Consider the following 15,651-nt stretch of genomic DNA (forward strand, 5'->3'; position numbering starts at 1 on the left):
GATGCGCTCATGTGATGCGCGCGCCTCCTCCTCAGCTTCAGCACCAGTTCGCTGTTGCGGAGCACGCGCGTGCTCACTAGTGTCTGTAGCCGGAAGAGGAATGTTTTCAAGCATAGGTTACATGAAGCATTCAAGCTGATGCAGGTAGTTGTTATTGGAATTTAAAATCAAGAGATTAGGTTTTCAAATTATACGTCAATGGCCTTCTACATTAGCCTATGTAATGGCCTCTTGTTTGATCTGTGTAGACTGCTGTCAAGTGAGCCGACGCCCCCAAAACGCTGCAAAGCCATCCGCGCAACAGTCTCCTCCTGAATTTTTATGCGTGAATACACAACACTTTACGGTATCGCACGTTTTATGGTAGAAAAGCTGTCGGATGCACAGATAGAGACAATAGCTACAAATCACACCAAGCAAACAGTTTAAAGCACACTTATCCGATCTTCCACAAGAAGGTTTACCAAACCGTTTATTTACTTTTCGGGCCTTATCAAAATTGACTTTGATATCACGAGTGGAGTAAGGCTGCATAGGCTGCAGTAGCCTACCGGGGATGCTGTTTAACAAATGGTTAATTGTGAAAGCAAGATGGCTTTAAGGCAAATGTCGGCCATATTGGAACTCCCCAGAAGGAGCAGTCCTCATTGGAATGAATGGAATTCTACAGTTATTTCAATTAAATGTTTCAAGGACAAAATTACATGATTGAAGTAGTTTGTTGTTGTAGTGGGGACAGTAACATATGAACTTTCTAAACATTATATTTTAAGGAAACGTTTTGTATAGACACTGCTCAAAAAAATAAAGGGAACACTAAAATAACACATCCTAGATCTGAATGAATGAAATATTCTTATTGAATACTTTTTTCATTACATAGTTGAATGTGCTGACAACAAAATCACACAAAAAGTATCAATGGAAATCAAATGTATCAACCCATGGAGGTCTGGATTTGGAGTCACACTCAAAATTAAAGTGGAAAACCACACTACAGGCTGATCCAACTTTTATGTAATGTCCTTAAAACAAGTCAAAATGAGGCTCAGTAGTGTGTGTGGCCTCCATGTGCCTGTATGACCTCCCTACAACACCTGGGCATGCTCCTGATGAGGTGGCGGATGGTCTCCTGAGGGATCTCCTCCCAGACCTGGACTAAAGCATCTAAAGTGTCTGTGGTGCAACGTGGCGTTGGTGGATGGAGTGAGACATGATGTCCCAGATGTGCTCAATTGGATTCAGGTCTGGGGAACGGGCGGGCCAGGCCATAGCATCAATGCCTTCCTCTTGCAGGAACAGTTGACACACTCCAGCCACATGAGGTCTAGCATTGTTTTGCATTAGGAGGAACCCAGGGCCAACCGCACCAGCATATGGTCTCACAAGGGGTCTGAGGATCTCATCTCGGTACTTAATGGCAGTCAGGCTACCTCTGGCAGGCACATGGAGGGCTGTGCGGCCCCCCAAAGAAATACCACCCCTCACCATGACTGACCCACCACAAAACCGGTCATGCTGGAGGATGTTGCAGGCAGCAGAACGTTCTCCACGGCGTCTCCAGACTCTGTCACGTCTGTCACGTGCTTAGTGTGAACCTGCTTTCACCTGTGAAGAGCACAGGGCACCAGTGGCGAATTTGAATCTTAGTGTCCTCTGGCAAATGCCAAACATCCTGCACGGTGGTGGGCTGTAAGCACAACCCCCACCTGTGGACGTTGGGCCCTCATACCACCCTCATGGAGTCTGTTTTTGACCGTTTGAGCAGACACATGCACATTTGTGGCCTGCTGGAGGTCATTTTACAGGGCTCTGGCAGTGCTCCTCCTTGCACAAAGGCAGAGGTAGCGGTCCTGCTGCTGGGTTGTTGCCCTCCTATGGCCTCCTCCACGTCTCCTGATGTACTGGCCTGTCTCCTGGTAGCGCCTCCATGCTCTGGACACTACGCTGACAGACACAGCAAACCTTCTTGCCACAGCTTGCATTGATGTGCCATCCTGGATGAGCTGCACTACCTGAGCCACTTGTGTGGGTTGTAGACTCTGTCTCATGCTACCACTAGAGTGAAAGCCCTGCCAGCATTCAAAAGTGACCAAAACATCAGCCAGGAAGCATAGGAACTGAGAAGTGGTCTGTGGTCCCCACCTGCGGAACCACTCCTTTATTGGGGGTGTCTTGCTAAATGCCTATAATTTCCACCTGTTGTCTATTCTATTTGCACAACAGCATGTGAAATTTATTGTCAATCAGTTACATTGTGTTGTTTAAGTGTTCCCTTTATTTTTTGAGCAGTGTATATACAATACCAGTCAAAAGTTTGGACACACCTACTCATTCAAGGGTTTTTCTTTATTTTGACTATTTTCTACATTGTAGAACAATAATGAAGACATCAAACTATGAAATAACACATATGGAATCATGTAGTAATCAAAAACGTTTTAAACAAATCAACATATTTTATATTTGAGATTCTTCAAAGTTGCCACCCTTTGGCTTGATGACAGCTTTGCACACTCTTGGCATTCTCTCAACCAGCTTCACTCGGAATGCTTATCCAACAGCGTTAAAGGGGTTCCAACGTTAACTGAGCACTTGTTGGCTGCTTTTACTTCACTCTGCAGTCTAACTCATCCCAAACCATCTCAATTGGCTTGAGGTCATGTCATTGTGGATGCCAGGTCATCTGATGCAGCACTCCATCATCCACCTTCTTGGTCAAATATCCCTTACACAGCCTGGAGGTTTGGTCATTGTCCCGTTGAAAAACAAATGATAGTCCCACTAAGCACAAACCAGATGGGATGGTGTATCACTGCAGAATGCTGTGGTAGCCATGCTGGTTAAGTGTGCCTTGAATTCTAAATAAATCACAGACAGTGTCACCAGCAAAGAACCATCACACCTCCTCCTCCATGCTTCACGGTGGGAACCACACATGCAAAGATCATCTATTCACCTTCTCTGCATCTCACAAAGACACGGTGGTTTGAACCAAAAATCAAACAGTTGGACTCCTCAGAACAAAGGACAGATTTCCACCGGTCTAATGTCCATTGCTTGTGTTTCTTGGCCCAAGCAGGTCTCTTCCTATTATTGGTGTCCTTTAGTAGTGGTTTCCTTGCAGCAATTCAACCATGAATGCCTAATTCACACAGTCCCCTCTGAACAGTTGATGTTGAGATGTGTCTGTTACTTGAACTCTGAAGCATTTATTTTGCTTACATTTCTGAGGCTGGTAACTCTAATTAACTCTTTCCTCTGCAGCAGAGGTAACTCTGGGGCTTCCTTTCCTGTGGTGGTCCTCATGTGAGCCTCATGAGAGCCAGTTTCATCATAGCGCTTGATGGTTTTTGCGACTGCACTTGAAGAAACTTTCAAAGTTCTTGACATTTTCTGGATTGACTGAGATTCATGTCTTAAAGTAATGATGGACTGTTGTTTCTCTTTACTTATTTGAGCTGTTCTTGCCATAATATGGACTTGGTCTTTTACCAAATGGGGTTATCTTCTGTATACCACCCCTACCTTGTCACAACACAACTGATTGGCTCAAATGCATTAAGAAGGAAAGAAATTCCACAAATTAACATTTAACAAGGCACACCTGTAAAATGAAATGCATTCCGGGTGGCTACCTCATGAAGCCGGTTGAGAGAATGTACCTCGAGTGACTATTAAACAGCATGATTACACAGGTGCACCTGTTTGCTGGTGACAAAACGTTTTGTCAAACAACATAATGCCACAGATGTCTCAAGTGTTGAGGGAGTGTGCAATTGGCATGCTGACTGCAGGAATGTCCACCAGAGCTGTTGCCAGATAATTTAATGTTAATCTCTCTACCAGAAGCCAACTCCAACGTTGTTTTAGAGAATTTGGCAGTACGTCCAACCGGCCTCACAACCGCAGACCTTGTGAAACCACGCCAGCCCAGGACCTCCACATCTGACTTCTTCACTTGCGGGATCGTGTCACGTCCTGACCTTAGTTCCTTTTTTATGTCTCTATTTTGGTTTGGTTGGGGTGGGCATTCTATGTTTTTCATTTCTATGTTTTGTTCTGTGTATTGTATTTCTATGTGTTTGGCCTGGTATGGTACCCAATCAGAGGCAGCTGTCAATCGTTGTCTTTGATTGAGAACCATACTTAGGTAGCCTGTTCCCACCTGTGTTGGTGGGTAGTTGTTTTCTGTTTTTGTATTCTGTACCAGACAGGGGCCTGTTGCACAAAAGTAGAATTAAGACATCCGGGATAAATGAGTCAGCTGAGCTCAATGAAGCCAAAACATGTGCGTCCAGGCTTAATTGGTTGCACAAAGACCAAGCCAGGATGAGCAGACACGGATTCATTAAGCCAGGTGAAACCAATCCTGGATAGGTGCGCGCTCACGGCTCACTCAAATAGACCCCGCCACAGATCACAGATTAACTGATTTACCATGGCAACTAGAGCCGCGTACTTTTCCCCGTCGGAAGCACAAATCCTCATGGAGGCATACGAGGAGGTAAAAGATATAATTAAGAAGAAAGGCAACACCGCCACAGTGATAAAGCAAAGAGAAAAAGCGTGGCAAAGTATTGCAGACCGCCTGAATGCGTAAGTAGTGCACAATTACACACTCACCGCTCCGCTGAAACATCACAATTACAATTCAAATATTTAATTCACATCTCCAAAATGCAGTTGTACTGTAATTATGAAACGGTTAAATTTTTAATTGAAATGCACTGCAGATATGAGTGAAATTGTGTAAAGTAACTCCATCACACTGTATAAAGCTATGATAAATTTTGATATTTTTACTGAAAACAAGACAAAAATACCAAGTAATTTTTTGCAGTGTGACTCCATTAAATGTGTGTGTGTGTGTGTGTGTGTGTGTGTGTGTGTGTGTAGATTAAACATGAACGGGCCAAAACGGACATGGCAGCAGGTCAAAATCAAATACAAGAACATTCTGCAGAATGGTATGGTCCCTGACTAATATTTAACAAAGCACAAGCATATATTGTACCCAGAAGGTGCCTGCTCACACATTGTCTGTACTGTTTTAGCAGTGAAAAAGAATACCCACAGACAAGGCACAGGTGGTGGGTCACCAAAGGCTGACCTTACCCCAGCAGAGGACATGGCCTTGGAGCTAAATAAAGGCAGGCCCGTCTTAGAGGGGATCCCTGGGGGAAAGAGACGAGCATAGGTTCCTCCCAAGATGCCACCCGCTTCATTCAAGGTATGTCCTTCCATCTCTACATGGGATACAACCACATTCATATTGAATCAATTTGGACTGTCTGACTTTGGTTTACCTATTGCCTTGCAGTGTCTGGCAGCACTGTGTTCCTGTTAGAGCCACCAGCACAAGCACCAGACGATGCTGATCCAGTGAGTACTCCATCAAAGGCATACTGTAGGCCTGGCATGTCTTGTCTACTAGCTTCAATATGAATCCGATTAAATGTGATAGGGTGAAGGCCCCAGTGCAGCAGCAACAGCACATGATGGAGACGATGATGAGGAGGAGACCATCTCTCTGGATTCCAGAAGGCATGAGGTATCATGTTAAGACTGTGAAAGTACTATTTACTCTACAATGGTGAGGAGTCCTCATCAAAATCAAAAAATCTAATTTATTTTACAGGACCGAGATGCTATACAGTGGGAAAACCAGCCTGGCAACATAGTGCGTATTAATAAAAGGACACCACATCCTGCCAAATTCCAGCTGCGCTAATTGTATTGTGTTCACAGAGCTCACAAGCTATCAGAAAGTTGTATGGCAACCACCTCCGGCGCCAAATAGAACTGGCAGACATAGACATTCAGTACAAGAAGAAAAAGATGGAAAATCTTGCACTGGAGTCCGAAATAAAAAAGAGGACAATTAGGAAACTGGACCATGAAATAAAAAAACTTGAGAGGGAGGTGAGATATGCCTTCAATGTACACTGTATGCTAACTGTAACACAAATGTATTAATCATTATTTTTCTTTCCTCCCCCAGCTCCAAGAAGATGACACAGCTCAAAATAAAAAATTAGGTATATTCTCGTAAAGTCAAGTGAGCCATGACATATCAGCTCTTATTGTGAGCACACAGGACGGTGGCATCTTTCTAAGGTTTTTTTTATTTTCCCAGCAATCAGTACAACCAAGTCATCGTTATAAGGCATCGCCCTCTTTTGCCCACCCCCCCAGCACCAGGTGTGGCCACTAGCCTATATGAAGGCCCAAAATTGTGTGTTCCTTTCTGCTCTGACAATGGCATGCCCATTCGTGCGAGATGTGGTGGATGAAGAAGCACTTGTGCTGAGGAGAGCCTTCAGGCGAGAAAGGGTCTTCAGGGACCGGTTGGACCCACTGGCCTTCCCTGATGACCATCTATATGAAAGATACAGGTTTTCTGCAGATGGCATCAGGTATCTATGCAGACTACTGGGTCCCAGGATTAAGCACCGCACTGCACGGAGCCATGCACTGAGTGTGGAGCAAATGGTTTGTGTGGCCTTGCGCTTTTTTGCTAGTGGAGCCTTCCTGTACTCAGTGGGGGATGCAGAACAGCTGAACAAGGCCACAATTTGCCGCACAATAAGGAGTGTGTGTCTGACTATCAAAGCATTAGCAGATGTCTTCATCTCCTTCCCTGGCCACAGAAGACTCTGTGACATCAAAGAGGAGTTCTATAGGATTGCAGGTAAGAGGATCTACAAATTACAGGACAACTGTTAACACATAGTAGGATACTCATTACTTTGTGTGACAGGTTTCCCCAATGTCATTTGTGCAGTGGACTGCACACACATAAGGATAAAAGCCCCCTCAGGTGCCCATGAGGCCGATTTTGTGAATAGGAAATCCTTTCACAGCATTAATGTTCAGGTGAACATAACTTTTTGATATTGTCCATTGACGAACACTCTGCATTGCCAGTGATGTGCATTGATTGGTGTAATATTCCTCATCTTATGATTTCAGATGGTCTGCAATGCTGACTGTGTGATCAGCAATGTTGTGGCAAAATGGCCTGGCTCAGTCCATGACTCCAGAATCTTTCGGGCCTCTGAAATCTATCACAAGGTAAGCCACACAACCCCTATTTATAACCATCATGGCTGTGTCAAGAATATCACTGTGTTTATGAGGTAGTAATGATGAGATTTTGTGTTGACAGGTGAATTCTCTGGTGTGTTGCTGGGAGACAGGGGGTATGGCTGCCAGCCTTTTCTCCTGACACCTTTCACAGACCCCCAGGAAGCACAGCAGGCCTACAACCATGCCCATGCCAGGACCAGGGCCAGAGTTGAAATGACCTTTGGCCTCCTGAAGGCACGCTTTCACTGCCTTCACAAATTAAGGGTCAGCCCTGTTAGGGCATGTGATATTACTGTGGCTTGTGCTGTCCTCCACAATGTGGCCTGCCTGAGGAAGGAGAGGGCCCCCAGAGTGCCACCAGCCATGGACTGGGACAATCCGGCAATCTTCCCTGATGACGACAGTGGTCGGCTGCTGAGGGACCAATATGTGTTGAATTATTTTAGTTAGTATGTGTGCTTTCAATTTTGGTTAAATATGTCCTGCGGTGGCAGAGGAATTTGGTTTTTTTTGGGTTCGTTTTTTGACGAATTTGGCCTCTTATGATGTTTGTGCGGTATACTGTGTGTAATACAAGGCTGCAGGGAGGCTACTGCATCCATTCATTTGTCTGTTCAGTTGATGTGTATGGATTTGTCCTGCATTTATTTTAGTGTGCAGACATGCAGGGTGTGTTATATACAGACCTTTGAATGTGTATGTATCATTTTGTATAATATGCTTGGATTCTGTGCTTTCCATCTTGTAGAGTCACTGTGACTTCAGTTTCGAAAGGAGCTGATGGTTTACCTGCTTTGTTTTGTCCTTATTCAATAAAGGAACATAATGTTACACATTGTGTTTTTATATTCATATGGAATGTGTATTTGTTTATATGACAGAGTACTAGGGCCACACTGAAGAAAAAGGATAAAGTCATACATTTATGAGGCTGGTTCTTTCTGCAGAAAAGCTACATATTGTTTTTACAGTTTTGATACTTATGACAATGTGATACTTAATATTCTGGCACATCAGCATGTCTTTGTTTATGAAACCATACTGAAGTACAATTTCACGAAATGCCCCACATCTGTCATTTTAACAACTGTCCTCCTTTAAAACAACTGGTTACAATATTATGACTTGTTTTTTTCCCCTCTGTGGCCCTAATATTCTATCATTTTATATATAGCCTTATAGTCTATGGGAAACTGTAAATTATCTAATGATAGCAACATCATCTAAAAATCATTTTTTATCCAAAATCATTGAAATTAATGATCACAAACGTTTAAATAATAACAGTGGGTCTAGTTATATGTGATAACAATGTATAGTGAGCAGTGAAATAACTATTGGTTTCCATTTGTGGTGACTGCTGACTGACATTAGGGATGAGATTAAATAGATCCTGGAATTTAGCCTGGTCTGGAGCAGGCTAGCTCCACAGAATAAATCTCCATGGTAATTTATACCATAACATATCCTCCTGCCCCCTATCCATCTTTAGTGCAACCGGATTACGGTTCAATTGAGCCAGGATCACCAAGATATCCTGGCTTAATCCCTTATCCTAGTTTTGTGCAACAGGCCCCTGATCTGTTTCGTTCTCTTTTGTTGTTGTTTTTCCATTCAGTGTTCAGTTCAAAATAAAAACATGAACACGTACCACGCTGCACCTTGGTCCTCACCTTCTTCAACCCACGGCAGCCGTTACAGATCGTCTAAGACTAGCCGCCTGGTCAGCTGATGAAACTGAGGACTATTACTGTCTGTAATAAAGCCCTTTGTGGGGAAATCTCATTCTGATTGGCTGGACCTGACTCCCCAGTGGGTGGGCCTGGCTTCCAAATGGGTGGGCCTAAACTCTCCCAGGCCTACCCATGGACTAATTTACATAATTTGAGTCAATTGGAAGTGTAACTGTGGTTGTATGTCAAGGCCTACCTTCAAACTCAGTGCCTCTTTTCTTGACATCATGGGAAAATCAAAATAAATCCGCCAAGACCTCAGAAAAAGACGTGTAGACCTCCACAAGTCTGCTTCATCCTTGGGAGCAATTTCCAAACGTCTGAAGATACCACGTTCATCTGTACAAACAATAGTACTCAAGTATAAACACCATGGTACCATGCAGCTGTCATACCACTCAGGAAGGAGACATGTTCTGTCTCCTAGAGATGAACGTACTTTGGTGCGGAAAGTGCAAATCAATCCCAGAACAACAGCAAAAGATCTTGTGAAGATGCTGGAGGAAACGGGTACAAAAGTATCTATATCCACAGTAAAACAAGTTCTATATTGACAGAACCTGAAAGGCCGCTCAGCAAGAAAGAAGCCACTGCTCCAAAACCGCCATTCAAAAGCCAGACTATGGTTTGCAACTGCACATGGGGACAAAGATCGTACTTTTTTGAAAAATGTCCTCTGGTCTGATGAAACAAAAATATAATTGTTTGGCAATAATGACCATTGTTATGTTTGGAGGAAAGAGGGGGATACTTGCAAGCTGAAGAACACTATCCCAACCGTGAAGCACAGGGTGGCAACATCATGTTGTGGGGGTGCTTTGTGCAGGAGGGACTGTGCACTTCACAAAATAGATAACATCATGAGGGAGAAAAATTATGTGGATATATTAAAGAACATCAAGACATCAGTCAGGAAGTTAAAGCCTGGTTGCAAATGGGTAACTTCCAAAGTTGTGGCAAAATGGCTTAAGGTCAACAAAGTCAAGGTATTGGAGTGGCCATCACAAAGCCCTGACCTCAATCCTATGGAAAATTTGTGGGCAGAATTGAAAAAGCGTATGCGAGCAAGGAGGCCTACAAACCTGACTCAGTTACACCAGCTCTGTGAGGAATGGGCCAAAATTCACCCAATTTATTGTGGGAAGCTTGTGGAAGGCTACCCGAAACGTTTGACCCAAGTTAAACAATTTAAAGGCAATGCTGCCAAATACTAATTGAGTGTATGTAAACTTCTGACCCAGTGGGAATGTGAAGAAAGAAATAAAAGCTGAAATAAATCATTCTCTCTACTGTTATTCTGACATTTTACATTCTTAAAATAAAGTGGTGATCCCAACTGACCTAATACAGCGAATTCTTACTAAGATTAAATGTCAGGAATTGTGAAAAACTGAGTTTAAATATATTTGCCTAAGGTGTAAACTTCCGATTTCAACTGTATTTATTTTTTATGTTTAGCTCACGTAATATCATTTAAAAGACTGCATTAAGGTGTCTGCAATAGAATAAATGAGGCAAAAACATATGTAAATGTAATGTTTACCTCATGGCCTAAAATTGAACCATTTTGTTTTTCTTTGTTGCCCATGCTATTTAAATAACAAATCATTTGATTTTTTCATTGTGTTAATGTTCGTGGATTGATTGATTTCCAAGTTTTTAATATACGTTTCTTCAAGATGAGTGATGAGAAGACAATCATCCAGCCAATTGTGTATCTCACCACACCCGATATGCCATGACTTAAAATATGCAGAGACAGTAAATTAACATTGTAATACTTCTGACAACCAACTTTCTAGCTCCGCCCATAACTTTTGGACTTTATAGCATTCCCAGAAAACTATTGTATATACTAGTGGCACACATCTGACAAAATGTTTATCGTCCATTTTTACTGTATTAAAATTCACTTTTTTACTGTGTTTTACAGTGTTAAAAATGAATTAGAATCCCTCAAAGTTCACTGTAATATACAGTAAACTAGTATTTTTACAATCTTCTAGCTGGCATAATATGGGCATGTTATGCTTTGCAATGTTAATGATAAAATATTGAAGTCCTGGTGGCACACATCATAAAATGTTTACAATCCATTTTAACAGTGTTAAAATTGAATTAGGTTCCCTTAAAAGTTCACTGTAATATACAGTTATCAATTGTTTTTCCATTGTTGTAACTGGCATAATATGGGCGTGTGTCACGATCTTCCTCCTCTTCATCTGAAGAGGTGAGAAGGATCAGAGGACCAAAATGCACCGTGGTATGTGTTCATGATGAACGTTTAATTAAAGAAAGAACTGAACACAAAACACCATGACGCTATCATCAGGACTGTGCTGACACAAGCAACTAACATAGACAATCACCCACAAACCCCAACACCAAACAGGCTACCTAAATATGGTTCCCAATCAGAAACAATGACTAACACCTGCCTCTGATTGAGAACCATATCAGGCCAAACACAGAAACAGACAAACTAGACACACAACATAGAATGCCCACTCAGATCACACCCTGACCAAACAAAACATAGAAACATACAAAGCAAACTATGGTCAGGGTGTGACAGTGTGTTATGATATGGAATAGTCATCACACTGGATTAATGATGTACTAGTGGCACACATCTCAAAATATGTTCAGCAGCCATTTTGCCCGTGGAAAACTTATATGCAAAACTGCTACAGTAAGCATAGGCCTGTCTTTTTTTATTTGAAGGATTCTTTCTCGCTGATGAAAGATAAGGGCCACATGTTTCGAAAGCCGTATCACAAGTGATCATTATTGACGTTTCTAAACGTTAAAACACAGCGTCAAGATTGTCGTTCACGAGGCAGTCATGGGGAGAAGGCAGAATGACTTTTCAAGCTCGATACGGGAGTAGCCGAGTGTTAACAAAATGTATTGGATATGCCGTTGTTATTTATTTCGATACAATTGTAAATCAAACTATCCATATTTGGTGATACAGGGTTTATTTTATATTGAAATAGGCCTAAGTCATGATAGGCCACAGCACAGAAAATAAACAATGTAGCCTAGTATGCTATATTTTTACAGTACAGAACTTTCCCCAACCCCAAGGCATTTTAATATTTCACTGTATTGATATTGAAAATATACACACTTGGGTGATAGAGAGTTTATTTTATATTGGAATAGGCCTACATCACAAAAGGCTACAGCACAGAACATGAACATTGAATGCCTAGTATGCTACATTTTCACAGCACAGAACCCTCTACCAATACAACAAAACAATAGCATAGGTCAGGCTATAACGTTCTCCCATTTCACACCTTCTCTTCCACTGAGCTAAACAGGGAAGGGCAGTTAATTTAGTGAAAAGCAGTATGAATGTTGGTAATGAAGGATTTTCTGCTTTTGAAATGTGCCAATATTTTAACAATGTTGCCACATGAAATCTATTTTTCTTTTAGTCAAGGAGATAATATGAGCCAGATTGGAGGTGGCAGCCCCCTCTTTACCAGGTGGATGGACAGTACAATCCTACTCTGTGCTCCATAAAACTAAGAGATGATTCAGGACCGTTTTTCCATTTCATTGACAATGCTATGACCAAATGCTACATCATGTAAAAGGCACTCTGCCTATAAACAGTATATTAGTTGGAGCTTTCCCTGTGCAATACACATGAAGGTCAGGAGATGGAACCGAGTCGCACTAATGAGTGTGGGGTCACTGGGGTGACCCTCTGTGACATTAGGAAGGGCTTTCGCTTGTGGCATAACGTTTGAGGGACAGACATGACAATTCTATGTGATTGGGCTTTTTGTTCTGTTGAAAAAGCGGATGTGGACAGTAGTTCAAAAAAAGTACACTGAACAAAACAATAAATGCATCATGCAACAATTTCAAAGATTTGACTGAGTTACAGTTCATACAAAGGAAATCAGTCAAAATATGTATTAATCTGTGGATGTCACATGACTGTCACATGACTGGGAAAACAGGATGATACTGGAGATTGTCCAGCCGATTGGCCATTGCTGTCATCGGACAAAAAGACCGGTCTACTAAAAAGGTAAGCAGATACCTATTGTAAATTCTGCATATTGGCTTTATCCAAATTCATTTTGTGAAAACACCTGTTTGATGTAATTTACTACATTTAAACTATTATGATATGTGAGATTGGAAAATAGTTGAGAAAGTAATATCTCCATTGGCAACTGCAATTTTATTATTGATCAACAATACTTAATGATGCATTGTGTATGGGATGTACTAGTATGCCTGGCTAGTGGGTGGTAACAGAGGACACTTACTACATGTTTGAGTGGTGGGTAACGGGTGACCACCAAAGCTTGAATGGATAGTCTGGGACTACATGTATGATTCATTCTAGTTGATTATAAAAGTGTGACTGGATAGTCTGGGACTACATGTATGAGTGGTGGGTAACGAGTTACCACCAAAGTGTGAATGGAAATGTACTAGGCAGGGCCAAGTGTGAATGACGGATAATTAAATTGATTACTTGGACTTGAGACCGATTTAGCCCTATGGAGAGGGTCTCTCTAAGGTCCTAACAAAGCATAGGTGTGTGTGAAGTATATCGGGTAGTAAAGTCGGCGCACTGACTACCAAGTTTGAATGAGACATTAAGTTGTTCAAGAAACGTGATCCGGTCGACACGTTAGTCTTATGGAGTGATTGTATTTTTTATTTTGTACATTTGGTATTGAAGTAAAGGTGATAATCCGGGGGACACTAGACTACTTAATACTCTAGGGGACCCAGAGGGCATAATTGAGTTCTTACTTTAGACCTAATTAGGGGCCGATTTAGCAGTAAGGAAAGGGTACCACTTGGGACTGAGTAAAGGCATAGGTTGTTGACAGTATTGTAGTGTAAATAAAATGTCGTTGGAAATAGAAAAGGTGTTGAAAACGCTGAAGTCCACTCTAGAATAGAATGGAGGCAGAGAGGGTAAGGAGTGGAAGAGATGGGGGAAAAGCTGTACAGGGAATGGATAGAAGGCGGGGCCATTGCGTCTCCCACTGGTCTGCTTACTGCCGTGAATTAAGATTTGTGTGTTTATGGTGTAAGTTGAAGCTTACTGGCGTGAATGAAGATTTGTGAGACTCAAATCGTGTGCATGAAATACGCTTGATATTCAGTCGGACTAATATCGGTATGAATGAGGTCGGGGACCTTCAGATGAGATGTCTGAGTTGTATTAATTTGAGCCTGCCAAGCGAGTGTGGTACATTAGGTATTTCAGTTGGAGCTGGTAACGGTAAGTGTTGAGTGTGATGAGAAATAAGGTGGATGTATTTTGTTCTTTTAATTAATTTACACAAGTACATCCGGTTATTGATTTTGGTTTGATTGTTCAGATAACACCATTGAAATTAAACAGGAGGTTAAGGTATACTAACATTAGAATCTGTTTTCATTATGGGGAACAATGAAAGGCCCACAAAGTGTATTGCACAAAGTGTATTTATTTTATGTTAAAGGGACAGTGTACGTTTATCACAGTTGTGTGTGTCTAATGGCAGGGTATTTAAGAAGTATTTTGGGGAGACAATTTGGAGAAGCACGAATGTAAGACATGAAACATCGAGGAAATTTAAAACAAATGATTTGAGTTTGAGAGGATTATCATAATTATCATAACCTCCATTGTAACTTTCCTTTGTGGTCTGATCAGCCTCATTGGAAAGCCATTTGGATGGAGAATCTAGGGTCATTTGTAATACTGATAAAGGTAATTTAATACAAAAAGGCAGTGAAATTTACATTATAGTGTCATTATATTTTCTCTGATGAATGTGGTGTGAAAATGAGCTAGGATAAGTTTTCATGATGGTAGACTCATGTTAAGTATTTGGGACATATTTTGAGCCAACAGGGCAGGGAAGAAATTGAGATATTTGTGTTTGGTTTTAACACCTGTGTACAGGAGTGCCAGTGTACCTGTGTAATGGGGAGGGTGTCTGTATGGGGATTACATGATAACCAACTTGGGACAGTTCTGGGATTGGAGAAGAGGGTATCCTTATAGCATGGGGGATCCCACAAAGGTGGATAGGTTTTCCATGATATGGGGGAAACCTGGGACACTGTTGAACTTTGTAAAGGTGATGAAATCCTACTAACCATCAAAACTATTAAGCTCTCTGATGCAGGCACTTACACCCTCGGACTACAAAGGACCGGGACAGACACGATGGGTCTGTTTTCTATTAAGGTGCTGCCAAAACCACAGAGGTCCCAGAAGAACCAGAGCCAGACACACTCCTCTACCACCCCTGGACCGAACCTGCCACCCACCACCACTGTGTCAAATCCCATTCAGGTGATTAACGTTAGAGACTATTCAGCTATTGATCAATTAGGCACTGAGACTGGTTTTGATGGTAGGGACAATTTGTGGCTGTCTTATATGAGGTATACAGATAAGACCCTGAAAAGAAAGGACTGCATTATATGTGGTCATGCTATACCTGTTCTGGCTACACACCCATTTGCTATAGGAGAAGGAGAGGGGTGGTTGTGTATTCTGAGAGGTTTTTACCAGGTTCAGCCCAATTCAACTCTCTGTTCCTCTTTGAGCCTCGTGTTTCCTACAGTACCTCCTCATCGGGCCCCTTTGGGTGTTAAGGCATATGGGGGCAATTACAGTTGCATCACGGGTACAGGTAATGGCATTGATTATGGGAGATTGCCTGAAGCTGATTGCAGTAGTAACATAACCATTAATTCTACCTGGCCAGTTACAGGCCTAAACCAAACTAGTGGTCTGGCTGATGTGTGGTGGATCTGTGGACCCAAAAGAGTGCTGAGACCC

General features: G+C 42.0%; 2 long non-coding RNA genes across 3 annotated transcripts; both read left to right on the plus strand.

The window, feature by feature from the left end:
• The first annotated feature begins 5,180 nt into the window (after positions 1–5,180).
• On the plus strand, positions 5,181–5,544 carry LOC135514541 (uncharacterized). The gene is made up of 3 exons (XR_010451692.1): positions 5,181–5,233; positions 5,324–5,385; positions 5,468–5,544. It is a non-coding gene; the product is annotated as an uncharacterized LOC135514541 (long non-coding RNA).
• Positions 5,545–6,066: 522 nt separating this feature from the next.
• Positions 6,067–7,946, plus strand: LOC135514542 (uncharacterized). Of its 2 annotated transcripts, none has more exons than XR_010451693.1 (3): positions 6,067–6,694; positions 6,976–7,077; positions 7,172–7,946. It is a non-coding gene; the product is annotated as an uncharacterized LOC135514542 (long non-coding RNA). The 2 variants fall into 2 exon arrangements; XR_010451694.1 differs by lacking the exon at positions 6,067–6,694 and adding an exon at positions 6,789–6,879.
• Positions 7,947–15,651: the final 7,705 nt, after the last annotated feature.

Source organism: Oncorhynchus masou, chromosome 26 (assembly GCF_036934945.1).
Source record: "Oncorhynchus masou masou isolate Uvic2021 chromosome 26, UVic_Omas_1.1, whole genome shotgun sequence".
Lineage (NCBI taxonomy): Eukaryota > Metazoa > Chordata > Actinopteri > Salmoniformes > Salmonidae > Oncorhynchus > Oncorhynchus masou.